This window comes from Bidens hawaiensis, unplaced genomic scaffold (assembly GCF_021521415.1).
Source record: "Bidens hawaiensis isolate Kalapana, Puna unplaced genomic scaffold, B.hawaiensis_p1.1 tig00012838_1, whole genome shotgun sequence".
In the NCBI taxonomy this organism is placed as follows: domain Eukaryota; kingdom Viridiplantae; phylum Streptophyta; class Magnoliopsida; order Asterales; family Asteraceae; genus Bidens; species Bidens hawaiensis.
The window spans coordinates 507,402-523,218 of NW_027492071.1; the positions used below are offsets into that span (position 1 = coordinate 507,402).

Sequence of the window (15,817 nt, forward strand, 5' to 3'; positions counted from 1 at the left end):
TAGCCGGGTTCAGCGTGGTACGTATAAATCAAGTGATATTTTGATAAAGAAGGGGATAAGTTGGATATAATATGTCATGCATTTATCAAAATTTCAATCTTAAAAGTTCATATAATCACAGTTTACAGTGATAATGTACACATCGTTGAGAGAAACTGCAGAACTTTTAGAAGAAGAATTTTTGAAATACCTTGGCATGATGTGATTATTACTCGACCTATAGTTTGAGTATATGTGTAATTATATGTTTATCAATCCATCAAATTACATATAAAAGAAGTTGAGACATTTTACTAAATAAAAGATTCATTCTTTAAGAACGTTAAAGGATGCCCAGCAATGCGCTCTAATATCATTTCCTACCTGAATATGAACTATTATTAGTTCTGAAATACCACAATTAAATGCAGAAGTGCATTATATCGTATTGTTAGCTATATATAATTATTATTTTCTTTATTTATATTTATCCGCACGTGTCCGGTTAGGAGACATCGGAATGCGTTAAAACATATATTTCAGGTATGAAAGATATGTGTTTATATTTTACTAACCCATCAAAACGAGTTTTGTTAGTCTTGTCATGTAGAGAAAAACAATAGGGTATCAATAAAATAGTATATGGTTACGAGATGACACAAAAGAAGTTTTCACGTGAATGGACAAAGATCATGCAACATTATTCAACTTAACAATTCGTATGTCAAGAGACGAAGACACAAATGATTGAGTACAAAAGTTTTGAAGCTTTCACAGAAGATCGATATTTACCATTTTAGTGGTATATAAATCAGGGAGAGACAATACACGCTGCACTCTTTTTCCCTTAGGTTTTGTCCCATTTGGTTTTCCTAGCAAGGCTTTTAATGAGGCAGCATATCCAAGCGTATTAAGTTGATAACTAAGGGAGGAGTGTTATAAATATATTAAATATTATTATTATCAACACCTAATATAAATTAGATTCCTCCTCAAATTTTCCCTTCCTGTAAATACCTCATTGTATCTCATGGTGATATACACATAATCAATGAAGTTTCTCTCTTTCTCATATTCTTTGGCTATTAGGCTTGTTTCACAACATTTAGATTTTTTAAATATTTTTATATAAGTAAAAAGTTATTCTTATAGACTAGTGTGTATATATGTTGACCCTCCATTTAAATGTTTCTGGTTCCATCACCTATTACACTCAGCAAACATGTCGTATTAGTCATGCGTTTGGTTATGATTTGGGTAAGGGAATGTCATATTTTCAGAATTTTAAATTTCGTGTATAAGAAAATGATTATCTTTCAGAAAGTACTCAAGTAGATAGATCATGATTAATTGATTACCAATCAGAGACACCCGGATGGATAAACTCTGTTGAAAACAAAAGCATACGTGGAGATGGACACAAACGTAAAACATTAAAGCCAAAAATGCACGACAAAATACAATATATAAAGTTAATAGAAGAAATAGTAACATGTAACATGATTTCACCAATAACCAATTGTCAAAACTCAAAAGTATAAAGCTACATAGTCAGCATTAAGGAGTTGGTGAGCTATTATCTTAATATATCCCCTTCAGAAGCAAATATTATTATATTTGTCACATTTTAGAGAAAAGAGGCAAGCTCATGCACTATCATGTGGTGGTAGGTGGACTCACACAGCAATCCTTGATGTACGAAAGTCAAACGTTTCCAACTTCCTCAATGGCTTCATCTTTGACTGCTTAGCCTTTTCGTGCTATACGTATACCATTAAGCTACTAATTCCATATTAAACCCTTCAAACTTGAACCCACCAAATTATATATACGCACTGAAACATATCGATCGGTTTGAAATCTATACGTTTTCAGTGCAAACTGAGAGTCGAATACATAACCGGTTCATCAGGGCTGGAACCCTTTGATATCATCATATAAAATGGCTGGATTTTGGGGAGTGATCTGACATTCAATTTTAAGAAAAAGAAATAATAACGTTCATTCATTAAATTGAATTTTAATGAAATTTGGCTCAATCTTTTTAATAAAAGATTGGGCCAAAAAATTGTGAAAATATTTAACTTGAGACCTTTCATATGCATTTTCAACTGATTTATAAAAATGCTGGTGTTGATTTAAATTGATTTTCAATACAAAGGGTCTATTTATTATTTTTATTTATGTAATTATTTATTTATTCTGTAAGAAGTTATTATATGTTTTCAATAGAACTTTAACTTTCTTTTTGAACCATTTATTTTCTTACAATTAACCTATATATATTATGGTTATGAGTCTGTTTAAGGTGTGGAACTAGTAAACACAATAAAAGGCAAGTTCAAGTCGTTTTAGGTTGTCCACATGGCCCACCAAGCCAGGCTTGCTGCACATAACTCCAAAGGGGACCATAACACTATTCGGAACACGTAGTCTAAGTTGAAGGACTGGTTTTGCAATTTCACCGAAATTGAATTGTCGTTGTAAACCAATAAATCACCAACATAATAAGAATAAAATAGGTGGGTTCTTCCAATATAATAAAGAGAGACAAGAGAATGGGAGTTGAAGAGGGAAGGAACTTAATTTATAAAGATGTATTGCCATTTGCAGGGATGTTGATGATTGAATTCATGCTTGTAGGTGGTAACACTCTTTACAAATCAGCAAGTGCTGAAGTCATAATAAACTCTTATGTTTTCACCTTCTATGTCTTCCTCGTTGGCTTCGTCTTCCTCCTGCCATGCCTCTTTGTCCTGCACAGGTACGTATTTCTTCGGATTGATTAATGCTAATTTCTTATATTATATTTGTCTGATTTTTGGTTGTTTGATTGCTGAAGCACAAGCATCCCACCCATCAAGATCTCTTTTGCTGGGAAAATATTTATCCTTAGTTTCCTCATGTAAGTCAATTACTAATATTTTCAAACTAAGAGTCGGGTTGATGGGTTCAAATCAGTAGCACGCTTAAATGCTTTACCTGAACAATACCAATACTTTTTACTTTGGTAAAACCCGTCACTCTTAATTAGTTACCCGCAAATTAAAAAATTGTGTACCCTGAAAACAATCCATTGTGCTATATTTTGCGATCTTTTGTATCTTTTTTTATATATCAATGCGTTTTTTGTTTATTTTCGTCATTGTGTCTTTTTTTCTTTGTGTCTTTTTTTTAACAAGAAAGACGTGAAAGACATTTTAGTCTTTTTTACCTTTTTCGTTTTTAATTTATATTTTTAATTTTGCTTCTTTTTATCGTTTTTCTTGAATTTCTTTTAAGGTTTTTTATAGACTACAAATCCATTTCATACTTTTTTTATTTTTATCTTCATTTGTATTTCAATCTTTTTCTTTTTATGATAAATTCAAGCTTCCGTCGTTCATTTTTATTTTATACTGAAGAGGTATGTACCCGCCTCAACACCGAGCAAGGCGGGTCAACCCACAAGATATAGACAAGAGGCTTGAAATCAAGACATTACGAAGGCACAAAGCAAAAACCTATGCGCATGGCGCATATCACATACGCTCAGGCATCATATGCCCAGGCACCACACATGCTCAGGCATCATATGCCCAGGCACCACATATGCTCACGCATCACATATGCTCACGCATCACATATGCTCACGCACATCACATCTGCGCGTGGCGCATCCGCGCGTGGCGCATATCACATGCTTGTGCATATCACATCTGCGCATGAAACATCTGCGCGTGAGAATAAAGAGAAGACCTCGCGCATCCTCAGGATAGGCGCATATCATACATGCACATAATCAACCTCGCCCTTATCCAAATCAGGATTAGGGCAACCTTGATTGTGCACGTCAGACAACCTTCCAGAAGGTATCTTTTTAAGGAATAAGAATATGCTGATGTTGACAGCTGCCAAATGAAAGGTGGACAACTCAGCATAACCCATGTGCTACCACGTGATTATAACCAATGAGAAAGCACCAGGTGTCCCAGAGGACACGTGGCGCAGAGCAATTGGAGGAGGCCAACAAGGCTGAGCCCAATCAGTGGAAACCCTAGCACTATAAATACAGCATCAACACCACAAGGAGAGACATTCATTCACATTCAATCATATTCAATTACATTCACTCACAGATAGTTACAGTCAGTAACATACACAATCACATCCAATTACAGAGTATTCAGCTATTAAGCAATACTCTCCAGATTTCCTTACTCTGATAACATTATTATCTTCTCCCACAAATACTTATTCTCACACCGGAGTGTTACCCCAAAGAGGACCCCTCTGTCCCTTTCTGAGGGGTAAGTTGACGGTGCTGTTCATTTTGTAGGTGGAAGAACACAGATCCAAGAAAACCATCGGTGAAATAGTATAATCACACCCGAGGAAAGTAGATCGTCTACCAGCGAGTCGATCCACGTCTCTTCATATACCAACTTGTAGCTTTTGAACTTAAATTATTAAATTACAATAATTATCTATTATTTATAATATATTTTTCTCTCTCTATCTTTCTTTTGTGTCGTTTTCTTTTAATCTTTTTATCTTATACTTCTTTAAATTCAAGTAAAAGTAACTAAGATCATTCATAAAGGGTATGTCACTAAGTTCTCAATACTATAAATGGTTAAGAGCGGTAAAAAGATAGAATAATACTGTTTATAAGTAAATTAGAGAACCATTGTTTATCATTTATAGGACAGAATTACAGGAATGGTTTTTTATCTTTCATCCAAATTTCACTCGTTGTCCTTGATTTTCAAAATTGATCTTTTTTGTCCTTTACGTTTCAAAATCATTTAGCATTTGTCCTTTTCGGCTAACCCAGTTAAAAATCCTCGTTAAGACAGATTATGTGCCTTGCACATGAGGGCAAATTAGTTATTTTACCTATTAAATTAAAAAATGTTTTAATAAATAAACAAAAACAATAAAAAAACTAAAAATATATATTTAATTAATTTATCTCTCTCCTCCTTCTTCTTCCTCCTCAACCAATCTTCGGCAGCTACCACCGCCACCGTCCCCACCTGCTACCACCACCAGCCCCCACCAATCACCACCACACCGTCACTGTCGTTTAGCATCGCACCCACCAAACTTCCCGTCTCCAAATCCAAAATCGTACAACCACCGTCACAACTTTAAACCATCGGTGCCGCCACTCATGAAACCACCCATTAGATGTTACCATCGTTGACAATTTCCTAAAATCCCGCCGGACCAATCATCTCCATTTCTCTCTTTACTCTTTGCCCGGAATCATGGCTGCCGGAAATCATAGGTCTACGAGTAGTGAGTTCCGACGAAACCTCCGGCTCCGGTGACGAGTACGGAGAAGCCGTTGGGTCTACGTGGCATTGAGGAGAGGCGGACTTGTTTTTCCCAGGAGGCGGCGGTGCCGTAGAAGGCGAACGAGAGGATGTTGGAGGTGAGGGGGGCGGTGGTTGGTGGAACCGGTGGTGACGTAGGCGGGCGGAGGGTGGTGGTTGAAGGTGAAGAATATGAAGAGGAGGGCGAATAAGAGGGTGAAGCTTGGCTAATTACAAAATATGTTGCTATATTAAGATTATAGATCGTTGTTTTCCCGGCGGGAGACGGGCTGATGGTGGCTGTCAGTTTTGTCGGAGAAGACGGCGGCGGTGGTCGTCGGAGAACTTGGTGGTGGCCGGAAAGCTTGGCTATAGAGGAAGAAGAAGAAGAAGGGGGAGAAGAGAGAGAGAGAGAGTATAATTATATATTAAATTTTATATTGTTTTTGTTTATTTATTAAAATATTATTTTAATTTAATAGGTAAAATAACCAGTTTGCCCTCATGTGCAAGGCACGTGACCTGACTTAACGAGAAAATCTAACCGGGTTAGGCGAAAAGGACAAACACTGTTGGATTTTGAAACATAAAGAACAAAAAAGATCAATTTCGAAGATCAGAGACAGCGAGTGAAATTTGGGTGAAAGATAAAGAACAATTTCTGTAATTCTGTCTCATTTATAGTTTTTTAATATTTGTTGAAATTGGTTATGAGTGGTGAAAGAAAAAACGTAATAATAAAAATATAAAAAAGTATTATTTAATTAAAGATAAGGGAGAAAAGGTTAGGGGTGTTCAAGGTCTGGTTTTCTTGGTTTTTCGACCAAACCGTGAACCAAACCGTTAGGAACGGTTTTATTTTTTGTAAACCAAAACCAAACCGTTGAACTCTTAAACCAAACCAAACCAAACCGTTAGTAACGGTTTGGTTTCACGGTTTAGCCTCGTTAGGCTTTTATACAAGATGTCCAAAATAACCTATACTTAATGAATTCAAAAGGAACATAGATGATTTCAACATTGATCACATAAAACAAAATCTATGACCATAAACAATTTACAAGGATTCTATAATATAAACATATGAGATTACTATGTTGGAAACCTGCAAATTAAAAAAAAAACAGAAAAGGTCTATTTACTAGTACATTAAGAATTGAGAATGTGAAACTAAGTTCACTTATTTTGATTTACTAAAACTTATAAGAGAGTCAAAGCAATTTTAACTTAACTGTTCTAACATATTTTATATGAAATATCTCAAAATTTTATTATAATAATTTCTTATTGTCCGATCCGGTTTTATACGGTTGGTTTTCGGTATAAACCGTAAACCAAACTGTTCATTACGGTTTAAAAATATTTAAACCAACCGACCAAAAGTTAGTTTAAAAAACCGACCGTGAAACCAAACCGATAACCGGTTTGGACGGTTTCACGGTTTAAACCCGAACCGTAAACACCCCTAGAAAAGATAATGATTTTTAATGTAATTATACATATAAAGATATAGAAGCTAATAAAAATGCTCTAACTAATCAACTTAGTTTACAAAAATACTTCTTAAATTCTTTTTATTTATTTGTGTGATTAAAATTTTTTTATCTATCATTTTCTTATTATTATGATTTAAGTTTTTTTTATCATCATCATCATCATACAAATTAATTAACATTTTAAATAGACTCACAGCCTCAAAACACAGGATTGACAAATGATCAGGTTTTACCAATGCTCGAATTTTTTAGTTTTATTTTTGGTTGTGGTTACGGTATAATAATGCACGTAACCGAAACTGACCGAATTCGTGTCGACTTACCGCCTCAACCATTAGGACCTACAACGCTTGGGTTTTACCATGGTCTGAGTTTTATCAACCTGCCCCAGCGCAATACGCCGGGCAAAACTCTAGTTAATTAACATTTTAGATATGTAAGAGCATTCTCATCCAACCCCTTATATTATGTGAGGGGTGTTCTATAACTAAGAGAGTGATTTAAGGTGTTGTGAGTGAAGAGTTTTTATATTTTAGAAAAAGTAGTGATTTTTCTGTATATTTGAAAAGTTACTGTTCATCCCATATAAATTTTTAATATATTTTGAAAGTGGTTGTGAGTGAAGGAAAGAGAAAATGTAATGATAAAAGGTATAAAAAGTATTATTTAATTGGAATGATGAAAGAAAATAAAGGAAGTTTTATTGTAATTTTTGGTTTGGAGATAGGAGGTGGGATGAGAATGCTCTAAATAAGAGCATTTTATCACTTTCTGTATCCTCAAATTCAAAACTAAATTAAAAATCATTGTATTTTATCTTTCATGTTCAATTAAATAATATTTTTTTATATTTATCATTATATATTTTTTTTCTCCACTACTCACAACCACTCTAAAAAAAATATTAAAAAATTTATAGGGTGTTATAGGAACTTTTCAAATATACAGAAAATCACAACATTTTCTATTCCTTCACTCACAACACCTTAAATAACTCTCTATATTATAAAAATGTCATGCACATAATATGGTGGATGGATTAAAAATGCTCTGAGCCTTGTTGAGCTGGTACCCAGCTCCTTAAAAACTTTTCTTTCCTGCTCACAAGCTAGGTTTGACTTTTAAGTTAATTAAGCAAAGATCAAGCTTATGCGAGTTCCCGCTCTCGTTTGGTTCATTTAGAGCATTCACATCCTTTCCTCGTCTCCTGATCTAAAATTACACTAAAAATCACTGCATTTTCTCTTTCCTTTACTCGTTTACAATTAAACTAGGTTAGTTACTCGTGTCACACACCATAGAAAATAAAGAAAGCGTAATATCTATGTGTGTGTTATATGTTTTAATGAATTGCAAATGTCATATTTATAAGAACAGATAATTTTACATAATCATTTAATTACAAACAAAATAATTATTTGAGTTTGGTCAATAAGAATAAGAAAAAAAAAAGATATCACTTGTTTGAATATTATACAATTTGTATGGTGTGAAATATGGAAACACTAACAATTAAATATAATTTTGGTTTATACACGAAGCGAGAAGACATATGTATATATGTTAAATCAAAAAATCTAACACAATTATCACTTAAGTGAAATGAAACTACATGGACAAAAATCACAACTTTAAAAACTATTAGACTAAAACCGTAGATTTAAAAAAACCACAGGGACAACGAAAACCACATTTCACTTTAAATTAAAAGAAAAGTATAAGTTAATCAAAGAAAACATTATCCAAACACCTCTTGTTGGACTTCATCCACATCTCCGTGCTCATTTGATTGCAGAAAAGGGACCACTACGTCTGCGTCCACATTTAATCTAAAACCCTTCATATCCATTTCAACATCACACATTCCATTTTCCTCATTAACAATGAAAGTATTGCAATGATTCTTGTCGAAGCACGAAATGAATCTTACCTGATCCATGAAGATGTTTCCACGGATTTTCGAGATGAACGAACCACGTCTTGATCTTCTTCTTCTCCGGCTGCGCCTGCGACCTGCAATGCTGGGCACCTGCAATGGTTTCGGGAGTGTGGAGGTGACTGCTAAGATATCCTAAGGATTTCTTGTTTACAGACACAAAAAGTGATGGTGGCTCTTATTGAGCATGACCCATGATAAGGAAGTGGAGACCTCCTTATATAGAGTCTCATGGCCACCATCATGGTACCCTAATGGGCCTAGCCCAGTTAGGGTTACCTCCACAAAACCCCCTCGGCCCAATAACATTGTATTAGTCCATGCGATAAAATAAGCCAAACATAATAGATTTAGGGTCGTAGAACCGGGTTTTAGTACCATACCCCTACAAGCCCCCCAAGTCCAACGTTGCTCCTGGGCGCGCAAGCGTCTAGGTGGAGCGCTGGACTTTATAAGGTGTGAGGCGGTTTTTCCCCTTTTCTTTGGCCTTGTCTTTATTGTCTTTTGAGTTTTGGGAGGTTTTCTTCATGATGGTGACATGTTGTAATAAAAGCCTGCGCGCGAGGCGACTTACGAGCTATAATAATAATGAAGCTTGCGCGTGAGGCGACTTACGAGCTATAATAATAACAGCTTGCGCGCGAGGCGTCTTATGAGCTGTAATAATAATGAAGCTTGCGCGTGAGGCGACTTACGAGCTATAATAATGAAGCTGGCGCGAGAGGCGACTTACGAGCTATAAGAATAATGACAGCTTGCGCTCGAGGCGTCTTATGAGCTGTATGAATAATAAAGCTTGCGCGCGAGGCGTCTTATGAGCTAAAAGAATAATAATGAAGCTTGCGCGTGAGGCGACTCACGAGCTATAATAATAATGGAGCCTGCGCGCATGGCGACTTATGAGCTGTAATAATAATGAAGCTGGCGCGAGAGGCGACTTACGAGCTATAATAATAACAGCTTGCGCGCGAGGCGTCTTATGAGCTGTAATAATAATGAAGCTGGCGCGAGAGGCGACTTACGAACTATAATAATAATGAAGCTGGCGCGAGAGGCGACTTACGAGCTATAATAGTAATAAAGTCTGCGCGTAAGGCAACTTACGAGCTATAAGAATAATGAAGCCTGCGCGCATGGCGACTTATGAGCTATAATAATAACAGCTTGCGCGCGAGGCGTCTTATGAGCTGTAATAATAATGAAGCTTTCGCGTGAGGCGACTTACGAGCTATAATAATGAAGCTTGCGCGTGAGGCGACTCACGAGCTATAATAATAATGGAGCCTGCGCGCATGGCGACTTATGAGCTGTAATAATAATGAAGCTGGCGCGAGAGGCGACTTACGAGCTATAATAATAACAGCTTGCGCGCGAGGCGTCTTATGAGCTGTAATAATAATGAAGCTGGCGCGAGAGGCGACTTACGAACTATAATAATAATGAAGCTGGCGCGAGAGGCGACTTACGAGCTATAATAGTAATAAAGCCTGCGCGTAAGGCGACTTACGAGCTATAAGAATAATGAAGCCTGCGCGCATGGCGACTTATGAGCTATAATAATAACAGCTTGCGCGCGAGGCGTCTTATGAGCTGTAATAATAATGAAGCTTGCGCGTGAGGCGACTTACGAGCTATAATAATGAAGCTGGCGCGAGAGGCGACTTACGAGCTATAAGAATAATGACAGCTTGCGCGCGAGGCGTCTTATGAGCTGTATGAATAATAAAGCTTGCGCGTGAGGCGTCTTACGAGCTAGGAATAATAAAAGCCTGCGCGCGAGAGGCGTCTTACGAGCTGTGAATAATAAAGCCTGCGCGTGAGGCGACTTACGAGCTATAATAATAACAGCTTGCGCGCGAGGCGTCTTACGAGCTGAGAATAATAAAGCCTGCGCCCGAGGGGCGTCTTACGAGCTGTAGCATAATAAAGCTTGCGCGTGAGGCGCCTACGAGCTAAGAATAATAAAGCCTGCACGTGAGGCGACTTACGGGCTGTAAGAATAATAACAGCTTGCGCGCGAGGCGTCTTATGAGCTGTGAATAATAAAGCCTGCGCGTGAGGCGACTTACGGGCTGTAAGAATAATAACAGCTTGCGCGCGAGGCGTCTTATGAGCTGTGAATAATAAAGCCTGCGCGTGAGGCGACTTACGGGCTGTAAGAATAATAACAGCTTGCGCGCGAGGCGTCTTATGAGCTGTGAATAATAAAGCCTGCGCGTGAGGCGACTTCCGGGTTGTAAGAATAATAACAGCTTACGCGCGAGGCGTCTTATGAGCTGTAATAATAGTGGAGCTTGCGCGTGAGGCGGGTTACGAGACACTTTATGTCACGTGCCACGTGCAGATGTTGCATGCACGTGCGCGTAGACTTTGGTTTTGTGTTATGCGCCACGCGCAGATGTTGAGTGCGCGTGCGTGTAGACTGTGACATGTGCGAGCATGTGATGCGTAAGCATGTGTAATATACGTGAGCATATGTGATGCGTGAACATATGGTATGAGGATTCCCAACCCCTAAGTTTGGCGTGTAGCCATATGGGATCTTAGGAGGATTCCCAACCTTGCAGTTTGGCGCGTAGCCATATGGGATATTAGGAGGATTCCCAACCTTGAAGTTTGGCGCGTAGCCATATGGGATATTAGGAGAATTCCCAACCTTGGCGCGTAGCCATATTGGATATTAGGAGGATTCCCAACCTTGAAGTTTGGCGCGTAGCCATATGGGATATTAGGAGGATTCCCAACCTTGAAGTTTGGCGCGTAGCCATATGAGATATTAGGAGAATTCCCAACCTTGGCGCGTAGCCATATGGGATATTAGGAGGATTCCCAACCTTGAAGTTTGGCGCGTAGCCATATGGGATATTAGGAGAATTCCCAAACCTTGGCGCGTAGCCATATGGGATATTAGGAGGATTCCCAACCTTGAAGTTTGGCGCGTAGCCATATGGGATATTAGGAGGATTCCCAACCTTGAAGTTTGGCGCGTAGCCATATGGGATATTAGGAGGATTCACAACCTTGAAGTTTGGCGCGTAGCCATATGGGATATTAGGAGGATTCCCAACCTTGGCGCGTAGCCATATGGGATATTAGGAGAATTCCCAACATTGAAGTTTGGCGCGTAGCCTTATGGGATATTAGGAGGATTCCTAACCTTGGCGCGTAGCCATATGGGATATTAGGAGGATTCCCAACCTTGCAGTTTGGCGCGTAGCCATATGGGATATTATGAGGATTCCCAACCTTGGCGCGTAGCCATATAGGATATTAGGAGGATTCCCAACCTTGAAGTTTTGGCGCGTAGCCTGATGCGCGCATGCACGGCGATAGAGTGGTGACTCGCAAGTGCGTGTGCATGGCGGAGGTCTCTTGCGCAAAACCCAGATGGTGGTTTCCGCGGCGGCACATGCACGGCTGCGGAGTGAGAACCCCCGGGCGTGCGTACATGGCGGCGGAAGTCTAGTAACTTCTGGATCTGCAATTTAAGAGTCAGATCTGCAACTTTAGACCTAAAATCAAGGTCTGTAATCTAGACCTAGATCTGTAAATCAGATCTGGACAGATCTGAAGCCCGGAGCAGATTTAAAACCATCACAGATTCGGAGATCCTGAATCACAGATTCACAGATTCGGAGATCTGATCATTCGAATCACGGATTTTCCTTCTTGCCCAGATCTGGAAGCCTCTTTTTAGATCTATGGATCTTTTTGAGCTTTAATAGAACAAGCTTTGAAGCCTTTTTCTGTAAACTTCCAAATCTGTGTTTTTCTTGGGAGAGATCTGACAGCCGAGATGAAGATCGAAGGGCAGTTCGTTGCCGTCCCACGGATGGCGCCAATGTCGAAGCACGAAATGAATCTTACCTGATCCATGACGATGTTTCCACGGATTTTCGAGATGAACGAACCACGTCTTGATCTTCTTCTTCTCCGGCTGCGCCTGCGACCTGCAATGCTGGGCACCTGCAATGGTTTCGGGAGTGTGGAGGTGACTGCTAAGATATCCTAAGGATTTCTTGTTTACAGACACAAAAAGTGATGGTGGCTCTTATTGAGCATGACCCATGATAAGGAAGTGGAGACCTCCTTATATAGAGTCTCATGGCCACCATCATGGTACCCTAATGGGCCTAGCCCAGTTAGGGTTACCTCCACAAAACCCCCTCGGCCCAATAACATTGTATTAGTCCATGCGATAAAATAAGCCAAACATAATAGATTTAGGGTCGTAGAACCGGGTTTTAGTACCATACCCCTACAATTCTCATAGGCAACATTCTCATTGACAATGTCATCCACGTTGGATGCATTTTAATTTACTTCATCGTTTTCATAAGCAATTTTCTCAATGACATTGGCTTCGAGTTTCTCGTTCTCTTTATCATCAAAGAATTAAGGCTCAAAATCACCAAGGTCATCAATTTTTAAGACAAAAGCGAACTTGATCTTGTGATACGCCATCCATGATCCTGTTGCGCACCGTCACTTCATGATTCTCCAATTTCATTTACTTGCTCATGCCAACCCAACACTAAATAACCCATGATAATACATTATACGTTTTCCCATGATGAACATATAGTAACTACGGTATATATAATCATATGACAGGTACTTGTCACAAATATTTGGTTATATTGGTCTAAAGTATGGTTCTCCGACCCTATCATCGATCATGAGCAACCTTTCACCGGCGTTTACCTTTGTGCTTGCATTCATTTTCAGGTTATCTTTCCAATCACCGATTGTTTTACCAAGAATATCTTTCGAGTTACAAGCAAGTGACGACTTTAAATAATGTATTTAGTTTAATATTTACATGGCCTAAGGTTCAAAGAACAAACTCACTTGCATTTGATAGGATGGAAAAGGTACGGTTGCAAAGCTATAAAAGTCAAGCCAAAATTATAGGAACATTAGTGTCGATATCAGGAGCAATTATAGCAACAGTTTATAGCGGGCCGACACTTTTATCGACTTCAATGAACACGAACTGGATTATTGGAGGTATTTTACTTGCAGGTCAATATTTTCTTCTTTCCTTCGCTCTAGTTGCCCAGGTACTTACTACACCTACGGTTCAAAACGATGAATATTGTATACGTTCTCGAAAAACATGAGCACTGTTAAAACTGTTGCAGGCCAAGATATTGATGGAGTATTCGGTGGACCTCATTGTAGTGCTTGTGTTCAGCATAAGTGGACTGCTTGTAGCTGGACTTGCAGCATTAATCATGGCTAGAGATTTAGAAGCTTGGAAACTAAGGCTTGATGTTGTTTTGGCCACTATATTGTACATGGTAAGCTGTGATAAGTGGTATATATCTAGGGCATTTGTAGTTGTTTTAAGTATGAATTTGTATGTTTCATATGAGAATAAAAAAGATAATGCAAATAATGATCTTGAAAAACTGGTAGCCCAAGAATTCCATTGTCGAAGCGGAATATGAAAACCACTAAATTAATGATATAAGTATAATTAGTCAAATTAGGTACACATGATTATAAAACTTAAGAAAAGATGCATGTAAGAATTGATGTAGTGTTGTGTTGTGTGTAGGGGTTTTCATCAGGATTCTTTAATGTGGGGGTACAAATTTGGTGCTCCGGTTGAAAGGTCCGGTATATGTAGCCATGTTCAAGCCGTTAACTATTGTCATAGCGGTGTTCATGGGTGTCACGATTCTTGGTGATTCGCTACATCTTGGAAGGTTATTTATCTTCACCTCAATTTCATTATTTCCTGCACGCAATACCCCATGCGTTTGTCTAAGACTATGTGTTGTGAAGGGGCTTTACCGCCCCTTCACGTCATCGTCACGTAGGAAATTAAGCTTTAAAGCCCTTCTCAATAAAGCTCCATAGTTTAAAGCTTTAATTACCACATTATATTCTATACATATATGTGTGTGTTTGTCTTAGAGAGAGAAAGTTACGATTGACCTCACGTTCCCTTAATACCGTCACGGTATGTGTTTAAAGCCCCTTCTTTAAAGCATTGACGTGGTGTTTGGGGCTTTAAAACCCCTCATGTTGCCCTCTATACCACCCACAACAAGTGGTCTTATGAATTTGGTCGATTAATGATGGGTGTTAGGCCGTAGGTTGCATTATCTCTAAACATAATTAATTGAATTTTTTTAGTGATCATATACTTTAAAAAAGTTAAGATAAATTCATGTACAATGCAAACAGTATTTTCTTTTGTTATTATATTATCGGCTTTTTTAAATCCAAGTTATTGTGGTCCTAAAAATTATGATAATAAATCGATTTTAGAAAATAACGGTGCATGCTAAACCTCTTAGTTATTTTATTAAGATACATAAAGGTAAGTCACGTACATTACATAAATATTCATAGTTAATATTATTAAAGAAAATATATAGAGAACTAAACCTACAAAGGTATTATAGAAATTTACGTATTTGGTCTCGAGTGAAACTCATAAAATTTGTGATAGTTATATGTGCTAGATTGTTTTCGCGACGAAAGTAAAAGTTAAGAGTGTCATTGGCTATATTGCGAATATAAGTTATTATTATTGGCCAATAAGCTATAATTTGAATGATTAAAATCCAATTTGTCTTTAAATATTGGTATTTGTTCAATGATATAAACAATAAGGTTTGTCTATTGGGTTGACTTGTATTTGCATGGTGTAGTGTTCTAGGTGGCATCATAATAACAATAGGATTTTATGGGGTGGTTTGGGGGAAAGCTAAAGAGGACCACGAAGGTGCATTGTTCACTCAGGCCACCACCGACCCTCTACTTGAACCTCATGATGCTCTAGAACATGGTTCATAAATTTCCTACCGACAGCCCCTCTGCTGGAAGCCTGGAACCACATGATGCGTATGTTTATTTATCAGACATATTTTTTTTTTTATTTTACAAGATTAATTCATATCATTCCATTTCTTTTGAAAGTTTTAACAAAATTATTGTGAAAGCATATTTATATTAAATATTTTGCTCTAAATTTGTACATAGGATATGTTATGTAGGGTAAGCATTATCCGACTCATAACCTCTAAACCAACCAAAACACTAGCTTTTACGAGCTTCTATCTTCAAGCTTTTAATAAAAAACTCATATT

At 37.9% G+C, this 15,817-nt stretch overlaps 1 pseudogene across 1 annotated transcript; it reads left to right on the forward strand.

Moving 5' to 3' along the window:
• The first annotated feature begins 2,537 nt into the window (after window positions 1-2,537).
• On the forward strand, window positions 2,538-15,581 carry LOC143542430 (WAT1-related protein At5g40240-like; annotated as a pseudogene). Its single transcript, XR_013136900.1, has 7 exons — window positions 2,538-2,742; window positions 2,818-2,884; window positions 13,326-13,439; window positions 13,576-13,774; window positions 13,856-14,014; window positions 14,275-14,425; window positions 15,380-15,581. The product of XR_013136900.1 is annotated as a WAT1-related protein At5g40240-like (transcript).
• The last annotated feature ends 236 nt before the right edge of the window (window positions 15,582-15,817 follow it).